Consider the following 12,385-nt stretch of genomic DNA (forward strand, 5'->3'; position numbering starts at 1 on the left):
GACATGGAAAGATGGAGTTATTTAGGTTGGAAAGGACTCTCCCTACCAGTCTCCTAAACAGTTCAGTTTCCCAAAGCAAAGCAGAGCATGTTGAGAAGGAGCCTGAGTGAAATTAAACTGCAGCTTTGCCAAGGTGAAGCTGGGCTGGTGCTCAGCTTGCTCAGGACGATCAGAGGGTGCTCAGGTGCTTCCTTAGCTTTGGGAACAGGAGAAATGGAGATGTTCAGCCAAGATTTATCCACTGGTGAGGCACCTCCAATCTTGGCACCATTTCTGGACCTCTCCTGACAAGAGAGGAGACACTGAGGGGCTGGAAGGTATCCAGGGAGGGATGTGGAGCTGGGGAAGGGTCTGGAAAATTCCTGAGGGAGCTGGGAAGGGTCTGGAAAATTCCAGAGGGAGCTGGGAAGGGTCTGGAGAATTCCTGAGGGAGCTGGGAAGGGTCTGGAGAATTCCTGAGGGAGCTGGGAAGGGGCTCAGGCTGGAGCAAAGGAGGATCCCGAGGGATCTTTTCCCTCTCTGGAATTCCCTGGCAGGAGGGGACAGCCGGGGGGGTCGGGCTCTGCTGGCAGGGAACAGGGACAGGAGGAGAGGGAACGGCCTCAGGCTGGACAGCAGCAGGAATTTCCCCATGGAAAGGGTGCTCAAACCTTGGAAGGAGCTGCTCAGGGAGGTTTGCAGTGCCCATCCCTGGAGGTGGCACTCGGGGCTCTGGGCTGGTGACAAGGTGGGCACAGCTTGGACTCGATGTTCTTGGAGCTCTTTTCCAACATCAAAGATCCCATGATTCTGTGAACCACTCCATGCACAGTGAAGTCAAACACGTCTCCATGATTATTTGGCACCTTAAACATTGAGTTAAACTTCGGAGAGACTGTTAAATAACCTGTCCCCGTGCCATCAGCTGGAAATTCTGCTCATTTTTCAGGAGCTCAGCTCACAAGGATTTACTGGACAGCAGAAAAAGTGGAATTTGAGCCACACATCCTAAGCCGAGTCCACAACAGCCCCCATTTCCAATAACAAAACCAGCAGTGACAGTGATGTATGGCTTTTTTTATGAGACCTGATAACTGATGGATATGTGATCTTATAAATGCTTAGACAAACTAATGCACATAATTATATTTTCCATTTGAAGTCTATTGCTCGGCATTCTAATACAATATCATTAGTCGGAATGGCCACAATGATACAGCTTGGGCAGTTTGTCACAGTAATTACGGGGTGATTATTTTTGACTGGAATAAAGATTTCAGTTTTAGTATGGTAGAAAGCATAATCACAAATTAGAAACAGTCTCAGAATAAAGAAATATCAGGGAGAGGGACTTTAAATATGGATTATAGTGCAATTCTAAAACAATTTCTTTAAAGAAGTGCACTCGTTTGGCTGAAAGTGGGACTACTTCTAGGCTCATAGCAAGTTCCTTCCCAAAAGGATGCCAATTACCTAATTAACAGCTCCTGTGTGGAAGGTTCGTGTAAAAGGGAAAATCTGGGCATAGTAAGGAAGGCTTGACTTGTAATTTACATAACTGCTAAAACGGGCTTTGTTTTTTCAATCGACAAAAAAAATACATCATTTGTCTTCACCATGTTCAGGAGGGTTGATTAAAGTAGACACTGTCCTCACATCTGTATTGAAAACTGTATTAATCAATTGATTAATCACGAGGCATTAATCAAAATCTTCCTTAAGTGTTTTACTTTTGGAGCAGCTCTTAGTATTTTCTATCAGATTCCTTTTAAGGTGTCCATTATAAAGATTAAATTTGGGTGGTAAATATTGAGGGGCTGAAGCACACGTGGCTTTCCCCTTGAAGGTCACAGCCATTGCTCATTAGTGTTACTTTTAATGGGATAAGAAGCAAAAGTTTTTAATATGTGACTGCATCAATTAATCAAACCCACATTTGATTTCCTTTCCAGTAAGCAGAAATTTATAGTGGTGTAAAACTTTGAATACTTCAGGCTATGCTTAAGAATATTCCAAGAATTTAAGGAATTTAAGCTGCAAATGCAGATATGATGCACTCATGCTCTAATTATAACTGCTGTTTTTTTAAATATTCTGCTTTAAAAATATTGTTTTTAAGGTATCCTGGACAGTTTTCATGAAGGTTATATTAAAATAAACTCATTTTCCCATACAGTGAATTAATGTCAAACTTCAGACCACCCCAATGAAGCTTTTTAGAAGTTATTTTTGAGTACTAAGTGAATTCTATTGAGCTGTAGAGGACCTTTGCAAGGAAGCTGAGCATCTGAGAATGTCATCATGACAATCATGAGAATGAGTGAGAATTCCACTCTGTTTTTGCTCACTCCTGTTTGTTTTTTCAGTCTGAAACATTAAACACCGGTGCTCCAGTAAATGTAATTTTGGAAGCGTCAATTGCAGCAGAAAAGAAAACCGCTGATTACAAATCTCTTCATGTGCAGGAAAATGTCTCTTCATCTCCCAGTCCCTCTGTAAGTGATCCTTTAAGAGAGATTTACTGAATCCTCCTTGTGGCTGCTCTCATGACAGGCTGGATATACCTATTTTCCTACAGACTGCTTTTTCCACAGGGGAAAAAAACAAATTCATGGGGGAAACACCAAACCCAAGCATATGCTATTTGTATTTATTTGGATTTTACAGTACACCAAAAAAATGTGCATCTGGCATTCCCATCACCTCTGGCAAAAGTTTAAAGAAACAAGAAATCAAAGCAGAGCAAATTAAATCCTGCAGCCACTTCCCTTTGCCTAAAGAAGCTGCCTTAAAAAAAATTCCAGTGCTTTTTTAGGTAGTCCAATATCCAGAGATTGCCAGCTACTGATTTAATAGCGCTCCTAAGCACTTCTTTTTAGAGGACGGCTTCAAGTTGAACAAAGTGCAGACAGAACTCTAATAAATCTATTAAATCAAGGGATATTTAATGAACTGAATGATTTATTGATTTGATTTGGGCAGCTTCAGGACCCCCTTGTGCTGCTGACTCTTATAGGGAAGCCTTGAATTTTGGCAGGCAAAGGAGACCCAGGAGACCCTCAGGAAGTTTATCCCAACCCAGGGATGGGACAGCAGGAGGAGGAGGGGGATTGGGAACCTCTGGATGGAGGCAGAGCTTTTGACACAGCTCCTCTCATCAGAGGGTGATGCTATCACTCCTAAAAGCACCTTTGATGTGTTTACTACGTACAGCAGCAGAGTTATTCTGCCTTGAAAGCCACTAAAATCCATGGAAAATTTTGTAATGCCTTTAAAAAATGATACTGGGCCACTTCTCCTGTAATGATGTGAAAGAGAAACATGTGCTCCAAGTCTTGAAATAATCAGTGATTTGGAAATAACCTCAAACCTGCGCTGCTCTCCCACAGCTGAGCCCTGCTCAGGTTTTGCTCTGGCTGGTGGAGGTTGGTTGCTTTCTGCAATCTGCACAATTCCCATCATTCCTTCCTCATGCAAATATCCCAGTAATTCCCTGGTGGGTAAATTTGGGGCTGGTCACCTTTGTACTGAGCTGCAGGTGCTGCTTCAGGGCTGGGAAAAGTTGGGATGGGGTTTAGAAACTCCTGCTGGATGATTTATCTCTAAAGAACGTTCATTTTAAATAGAATTTCATTCAACAGTCCCTCAGTTTGGGTTATTGGGAGCACTGATCCCACGACAGCGATGTGGTGGATTTATCAGTGGTTTATTACCACTGATGGCTTTTTGTTGCTGATTTGGTTTGCTTTTTGTTTTATGGAAATATGGGCCAGTGAAAGAAGCCATTGAAATCTGTGACTTATTATAATATATAAAAGTATACTATTTATAGAATATGTACTATAAATTTAAATATAAATATAAATAATAATAATAATATAAATAATAAATAGGATTATTGAATCACAGAATCCTAAACTGTTGGGATTGGAAAGCACCTTAAAGCCCATTCCATCCCACCCCTGCCAAGGGCAGGGACACCTTCCCCTATCCCAGGTTGCTCCAAATCCTGTCCAACCTGGCCTTAAACACTTGCAAAATAAAATATTTAATATTTAATACTTAATATTACAGTTATATAAAATAATTATTAGAAATATACTATTATTATAAATAGTACATTAAGTATTATAGTCACACATAAAAATACAATGTGGAGAATATATAATTAAAATAATTATCATTTGTCAGTAGCAGCTACAGGCTGTTTGGTGTGAGATGTTTCTCTGGAGGTTGAAAATGTATTTCTGTGGGTTTTTAAGAAAATGGAATTTATCTAAAATTTGGTTGTGATTAAATTTTCATCTTTTGCCATGGGTTATACATTTTTCCTTTTCCTTTCCTCTTCCATCTTACCATGGCATAAAATTTCCAGGTGATCATATAACTTTAAAAATATTTTTGGATGACTGGAATGTTAAAATGCATTTCTATTACCCGAGATTCACTTTTCCTGCAGAAAGGTGACTGAAGTCTGCATCAGACAGTGGTGGACTGCCCTGTCCTTCACATCCTAAACAAGAGCTTAGTTTGGGATTTTTAAAAATATATATGTTTGGTTCAGTTCCTACAGAACAGCCTGAGGGTGGTGCTCCCAGGGAGCTGAGTGTCCTTTCAGAAATAGTCACAGCTAATTTCTCGTGGGCTGCTCTTCCTGAAACAGCAGAGAAATGCAGCTGGAACAGCCTGGAGAAGGGACAGGACAGTGGGGCAGGAGGTGATGCTGGGCAGGGGTTTTAATCATCACAAAATCTCAGAATGGTTTGGGTTGGAAAGGACCTTAAAGCTCATCCCATCCCACCTCTACCATGGGCAGGGACACCTTCCACTGTCCCAGGCTGCTCCAAGCCCTGTCCAAGCTGCCCTTGGACACTCCAGGGATCCAGGAGTGTGCCAGGGCCTCCTCACCTTCACTCCCAAAATTCTTCCCAACATCCCGTCTAACCCAGCCCTCTGGCAGCTTAATGAGCTGCTTTGCCCCAAAGATGGGAAATTAAATGGGAACTTTTACCTCTTTTCTGCTTGTGACATCTCTTCCAAGTTAAGCCTGGCCTACTTTTACAAACCTGCATTTGCAGAATGGCCACTGCATTAAAACTCCAAATAAAAGGCGACTACAACATTTGTCCTGCAGGGAAAATCCTTTGTCTTGAGGTGTTCTGTGTAGGGAGGCAAAGGAAAGAAATCCAGAAACAGGGCATGGAACAAACACCCCAAAATGATAAGAACCCCCCAAAATGTTCTTACAAATTATCTGCTTTAAGGGGTTTCTCAGGGTTAATTTATCTGGTTTTAGGGGGTTTTCAGGGTTATTTTAACTTAGAGCAGCCATAAATGCACAACCACAGCAGAAGTACAAAAGGAGGAACCTTCCTGTTCCTGCTATGCCGTTTTCCTCCAACATCTGGATGAGCACAGGGATTCCTCTGGATGTACTATTATTACTATTAATAGATATTTGTTTTTGTTGTTATTATTATTTACAAAAACAGTGATTTTTACCATTTAATTTTAATAATTAATATTAATAAAACATAACAAATAAAATAAAAACATTTGTGTCCTATTTCAGCACGGAGCATCTTTTGAATGTCAAATTTTGCCAAGCCTTGGAAATGAACAGTACAATGAAAAAGATGGGGAAAAAAAACCCCCAAAAAATAATAATAAAAAAAATAATAAAAAGCAGCAACTTTAATAAAGGGATTGGAAATGTCAGAGGGATGCTGGAGCTGCTCTGTGTGCTGTCCCTGTTCCCTGCCTGCTGCTCCTTATTGGCACGTGTGCCTCGATTGTTCAAACCCCACAATGTCTGTGCATGGATGGCATATTTTTGTTGCTGCAGAAAGCCTACGTTTGACCTTTCTTTGTAATTGTGACACCAGTTGAATTCAGCTTTGGTTCATGGCAATTTACTCCATCCTTTGAGAGTTCACTAGTTAATTATTGCCAAGTGAATTTTTAATTTGCTCCGATGATTACATTGGTGAATGCAGTCATTAGCGGGAAATTTATTTTAGGAATTGGCACTAGAGGGAGCTAAGTAATTGTATCATTTATGGATCTGGGAAGGGGAGAAAAAGAACATTCATTAAAAACTTGCCTTTTTTTCTGAACCTGCTGATTTTACAAATATGGCAGCTATGCCTCAGCAAATTAGAAGTGATAATGAATTAGTTAATTTTCCTTACTGAAAACTGCTATGCTCAGATTATTAAGTTACTGTATTTCTGTTTCACCAGCCAGTAAATTAGGATTTCTAGGACTCTTTTGGGAGGGTGAATTTTTGTAACTATTATCCCTGTTTATCATTATTTTGGTCTTAACAGAATTAAAATGCTCACGGATACCCTCCTGGAGCATCAGCATGTTCCCAGATGCACTCCAGGATGGATGGCACTCCGTGAGAGGAGAGGAGCCTGGAGCTACTCTGGGCTGAGCCAAAGCTGGGCCTGGACACAAAGTGCTGCCTTTTCCAGACCAGTGTCCACTGAAGTCAGTGGAATCCCATTTTAATTCAGTGGCAGATCGCTCAGAATTTTTGTCTTTAATGCTCACCTTTGTTTTAGTGGAGATGCTGGGGCAGGTCCAGAGGAGGCCCTGGAGCTGCTCCAGGGCTGGAGCCCCTCTGGAGCCAGGCTGGGAGAGCTGGGAATGTTCCCCTGGAGAAGGGAAGGATCCAGGGAGAGCTGGGAATGTTCCCCTGGAGAAGGGAAGGATCCAGGGAGAGCTCAGAGCCCCTTGCAGGGCCTGGAGGGGCTCCAGGAGAGCTGGAGAGGGACTGGGGACAAGGGATGGAGGGACAGGACCCAGGGAATGGCTCCCAGTGCCAGAGGGCAGGGATGGATGGGAGATTGGGAATTGGGAATTCCTGGCTGGGAGGGTGGGGAGGAGCTGGGCTGGAATTCCCAGAGAATCTGTGGCTGCCCCTGGATCCCTGGGAGTGTCCCAGGCCAGGTTGGACAGGGCTGGGAGCGGCCTGGGATGGTGGAAGGTGTCCCTGCCCATGGTAGGGGTGAGATGGGATGGGCTTTGAGGTCCCTTCCAAATGAATTCCATGAGGAACGAGGACCAATGAGGACCATTCCATGATCTCCAAAGCTGCCAGACCAGCCCCATGCTGGGTCCCATCTGGAATATCCACACCTGTATCCCAGAGCCTGCAGCTGGGGTTCAGAAGATCCCAGAGTTATCCCTAAACTGCCACGCTGCTGCTGCTCCCCTGCTCCGTCCAGCTGAGGAAATGGGGACATTTTAGTGTGATATAAACTGTGGGCAAGAAAATTCCAAATCCAAGAGCTGACGCTTCCTTTCTTTACAAAAATGTCACCCCTCAAGGTAGCGTGCCCAGTAAACAGGGAGTCGTGCAAATAATCAAAATAAATGAAAATCCTCAATTCAGCTGGCCTGGGCTCTTTGATAAGGGTGAGAACCCACGACTTTATCATGAAATATCACTTACAAAGATTCCTGAAACCTGGTGGTTTTCTGAGCCCTCATCTGTTTATGTAATTTTTCCCCAATTTCATCCTTTGTTCAGGCCATGGGAAGGCACCACCACTCCCCTGCCCCCGCCTGGGACCTGCATTGGTTTCACCTGCTGAGCTCACCAGGGAGGAATTATTTCATTGAGTAAGTCTCTTTTCCCAGAGTTTTTTTTTCCAGGATTCAGGTGTGGGATTACTCTGCTGGTGCTGTTGGATCTGTGCTCCTTGATGTATTCACAGAGGTCAGTGCAACCAGGGGCATAAATGAGGATAATATTGGGGTTTTTGCGTTTATTTTTATGCTTCCTTGTATTTTTTTTCCTGGAATTTTAATGGTGCTTCCCACCTGCAGTGCTGAACAGTTGTGGGTGTTTGCTATTCCTTTTTCACTTCTGAATTCTGGATATTTTTACTTTGAATAACCTTGCTAAATTCTTTATTTCTGTGTTGTATTCCTTTCCACTGTAATTCTCTGAAGTTCCTCAATGAAAAATCACCGAGCCTTGCAATTCAGATTCCTGTGAAACCCTATGGACAGCAAACACCACATTTCATGCTTTTGATACTAAACCTATTGTTCAATGGTTTAAATTGGTATAAGGAGAAGTATTGTTAATCCAGGGCAAGTTTTAATTTTTCCTTTTGTGTCATATACGTGTGTGAGCAGTGGGGAAAATGATTTGGGGTTCTGGTGGGGTGGGTGTGTTCCCCCAGTGACTTTGTCCATCCTCACCTCTGACAAGAAACCTCTAGAGGGGGAACTCTGGAAGAGATTTTGGGAACTCTGGATGAGATTTTGCAGTTTGACTTTCCTCTACCATAACTGGGGCTCAAAACCAACACAAATTCATTAAAGTCTTAATTAAATGGTTTGAGTTAGGAAACATCCAGCTATTTCTGCCTTTTCAAACCGGTGACAAAAGGTTGGGGATTTAGAGTGGAGTAAAACCCCTCTCAGGAAGGGCAGAGCTCAGAGCATCTCTTCTGTTTCCAAAAGAGTTTATTCTTTAATTCCATTGGTTCAACTTTATTCTCTACCAAAAATCTGTGCTCTGAAGGTCAGAGGTAATTACCTTTTACAGGCAATGGGCTTTTTGCAGGTGTCTGGGAAAACTTTGTAGCTCTGTGTCTACTTCATGCATTTCTCTGAAATTTTCATTTGGAAGTGAGAGAGTCTTGTAGCATCTTTCTTTGCTTAGTTTTTCTTTAAGAATATCTCTGATAGACATTAAATCCCTGGAAGTGTTCAAAGTTGGGTTGGACAGGGTTTGGAGCAACCTGGGATAGTGGAAAGTGTCCCTGCCCATAGAAAGAGGGTGGAACAAGAAGGATTTTAAGCTCCCTTCAACCCAAACCATTCTGTTGATATGCAGTGCTAGAAAAAAAAATGTTGTTCCTCTGATATTATTAATCAGGAGCACAGGGAAGGGTTGTGAAAACTTTTAAGTCTTTATGTGGACTATAGACTGGCATCAGGTGCATGGAGATTCCTCTGGGGTGTGATCCAGCCTCGTGGTCTCTCAAAAATCAGATGGTCTCAGCTCTGAGCATGGAGGATTTGGAAGTTTTTAGGTTTTTGGAATCAAGGGGCTAAAAATACAGTATTTCTTTCACAAGAGATATTGATTTTATATCAAATCTTCCAGGACAGGGAAAGAAAAGATATTTTTACTGCCCAGGCTGATCATTGATGCCATGTTAGAACCCTCTGGTCAGAGTTTTGCTGCTGTCCCCAAAAAGGACAGATTTTTATTGCTCTAAGGCCTGGGAGCACAGAGCCTGATGTTCCTGTCCATAAGGAATTCACCTGGGAGGAACATCCCTTAATTTGCAAATTCTTATCTCAATTTTTTTTGCTTTAAATCTTCCCTTGAAGCAGAGCTTTTCCCACCTTCCTGAAGTGGTTGGGGAACTTAGTAAAGGTTCTTTTTCCTTTCCATCTTCCTTCTAGGACAGGCTGAGGTTCTGGGGCACGAGATGGCAGCAGAAGGAAAATTTGCTCCCACCAGAAATACCTGGCTTTTCTAAACTGCAAAAATCCAACAGGCCTTGCTCAAATTTGTAAAATTATTTCAGCAGACTTAATGAAAGTTCTTACAAAGACAGTCAATCACTTGAATATCTAAAAAATCCTTTCGCTTTTTCAAAGCCTTGGTGATTCTCAAAGAAAAAAAAAAAAAAAAACAAGACCAAAGTAAAAGCTTTTTCAGATCAAATGCAATTTTAATAAATATTTTTGCTGGTTCCTCTCTTTCCTTCCCATCCCATGTATTTATTTTCACCTGGAGTCAGATCAACAGGAGACTTGGACTTTCTAAGGCAGTTGTTCAACAGCTTTTTCTCATCCAAAATTCTGTGTGTGCCCCTTTAGTAGTTATTTATCAGGCCAGTGTGTGTTGTTCCAAAAACAAACCCAAATTATAACAAATTAAACTCTTCCACGCTGAATTTAGGAATTCTAATCCCCAAATTTATTTTTTTACTAGAAACTGCAGCTTTGGTAGAGACTTTGACTTCCCTGGGGAAACAAACACAGGTTTTTAGATCCTGAAATGAGAAATACTCAGCACATTTGGGGTGTTGTGGTATTCCAGTGGCTGTTCTACCACAGTGGAAGCTGGAAAAATCCCAGTGAGGTTTTACCTTTGTCTTTCCAGAGCTCTCCTTGGTTTGGCTTCATGATCCTTGTGCTTTGTGGGACAATCTCCTGCTGTTTGCTGTTCTGTGTTTGGAGAGCTGATGCTCTGTGCAGTTGTTCAATGTGCACTTGAGGAAGTTCTCCTGGACATGCTCATCTAGCAAAAACACCCTCTTAAAGTGAATTTCCCAGGTGTGCTCCTCTTGGGGAAATTGTTTGGCATCAATTTTGCTTTCTGGAGCTGATCAACAAATCCCACAGACTTTAGGGAGCAAATCTGAAAATTATTTCAGCAGGCTTAATGAAAGTTCTTACAAAGACAGTCAGTCACTTGAACATCTAAAAAATCTTTTCACTTTTTCAAAGCCTTGGTGATTCTTAAAGAAAAAAAGAAAAAGACCTGGGAGATTTGGAAATTTGGAAAACCTCTGCCTTTTCCCTGACGTTTGAGATGCCCATCCGTGCACTTGTGGCAAAAAAGTAAAAGCCAGACATAAAAACTCTGCATTTCCTTCATTTCCAACCCCCTGTGACCATCTGCAGTGGCCCCAAAAATAAATGTATGATGGCCAAGGCAGAGCTCTGGGCATGAGCTTGGCCACTGAGGGCCACAGCTGTAAAAACTTTGGTGGTGTTGGAAAGCACTGGTGACACTTGAAGTGTTGCTTTGAGCAGTTTGTGAGAGTTTTGTGGGACATGTTCCAGGGTAGCAATGTTCTTTATAATAAACTCTTGTTTCACTTTAATTCCTTTAAGCCATTTTCTAAAATGTAGTGATTTACTGCACCTCTTCATGCCTCCAAAATCTATGTACCTTGTTAGGCTGTGGTTTTTTCCGTGTGAAAGTTATTCTACAAGGAAAATCGAAAAAAACAACCAAAAAACCCACCCCAAAAATAGAAAAAAAAAACCCAAATAATCAGAGGTGACCCATTTATTTCTACAACACTCAAGTATTTCCAATTCTCTCTTCTAAAGATGGAATCTTTCCTATTGCTTAACAGGCTTGGGGTGTTCCTGGGCACCCTTTAATTTCCGTTGCCTTCTGGCTTGCCAATTTAACAATTGTTAAAGAAATTCTCCAGGTAGAAATGGAGCTCTTGAGTCAGTTCCAGTTTTCCTTATATTTTTCTATGAATTTTTAGACAAATACAGCTATTTTCCTCAGCCTACACAGCTGTAGACGAGTTGCACTGGTGTTTTACTGGGTTGCACTCCATCATCCTGAGGGGTCCCTTCCAACTCACCATTTTCTGTGATTCTATGATTTATTTCTCATTTTTTCCTTCACACAAAGGGTGCAGTTGTTTTGTTTTGTTTTTTTTTCTGAGGAAATAATTTTGGGAAATCATTGTTGGCCTCTCCTGCAAGAATTCTGATGGTTGGTGTCACACTGATTTTTAATTAATTTTTATTTTTTAACCCACATTTGATTTTGAATTTTAATTTTTTAAAAAAATAATTGTGCTTTTGTTTGATTTTTCATTTTTTTCTTTGTGCTTCTCCCCAAGGCATGAGCTGATCACTCCCTTTGGATGTAGCTGGGTGCCAGCAGCACAGCCACTGCTGGAACAGTGATGGGAATGTCCAGGGATCAGATATGAGACTTGGCAGTTTTCTCTATCAATTACTTCTTTTATTGACAGTTTTTCTTCATCCATTTGTCTCCAAAAAATAAATGTCTGTGTTTAACACATATAAAAATGTAATGTCTCTCCATAGTCAAAAGCTCTAAAATATTTTCAGTCTCAGAGAAGCCTGAGCTGTTGAATAGTTCACTAAAACCTGAAGCAAGCTGAATATAATACAGAATTTGGTGTGGTCCAGCTGATGGAAGGAATTAATTACTTTCCATGCTGATTTCCATTTCCCATGGTGAGATACCTTGATTTTTTGCTGTGTTTGGTGCAGTTAAAGGGAGGCAGCACCCGAATTTCAGAGAGATTTATTTTTACATGAGTGAATTTCCAGCTAACTCAGCTGTCCTGAAGGTTCCCACCTTCAGCAAAACTGCACCAGACTTGGCTTTTGGATGCTCTTTTTATTCTTTTTAAGGCAAAACAATCACTTTGGTCCACTCAGCTGTTTCTTCAGCAAGATGAAAAACACAGGCACTGAGTTCATATGATGTAATTATGGATATTTTTAAATGGTTTATGTTGTATTTTTTTATTTTCTTAACTCAAGTAGAACATTCATCTGAAGTTTAGAGTTTTAGTTTTATTCAGAACCAATAGAGAGGGTGGGTTGTACATGGAATAAAAGTATTTTCTAAATTTCT

General features: G+C 41.3%; 1 long non-coding RNA gene across 1 annotated transcript; it reads left to right on the plus strand.

Annotated features, from left to right (window-relative positions):
• Positions 1 to 7,651: 7,651 nt before the first annotated feature.
• On the plus strand, positions 7,652 to 10,394 carry LOC148183822 (uncharacterized). The gene is made up of 2 exons (XR_015773125.1): positions 7,652 to 7,708; positions 10,124 to 10,394. It is a non-coding gene; the product is annotated as an uncharacterized LOC148183822 (long non-coding RNA).
• The last annotated feature ends 1,991 nt before the right edge of the window (positions 10,395 to 12,385 follow it).

This window comes from Pseudopodoces humilis, chromosome 8 (genome assembly GCF_049639895.1).
Source record: "Pseudopodoces humilis isolate 2021_Gansu_Grassland_sample_001 chromosome 8, ASM4963989v1, whole genome shotgun sequence".
NCBI classification, from domain to species: Eukaryota; Metazoa; Chordata; class Aves; order Passeriformes; family Paridae; genus Pseudopodoces; species Pseudopodoces humilis.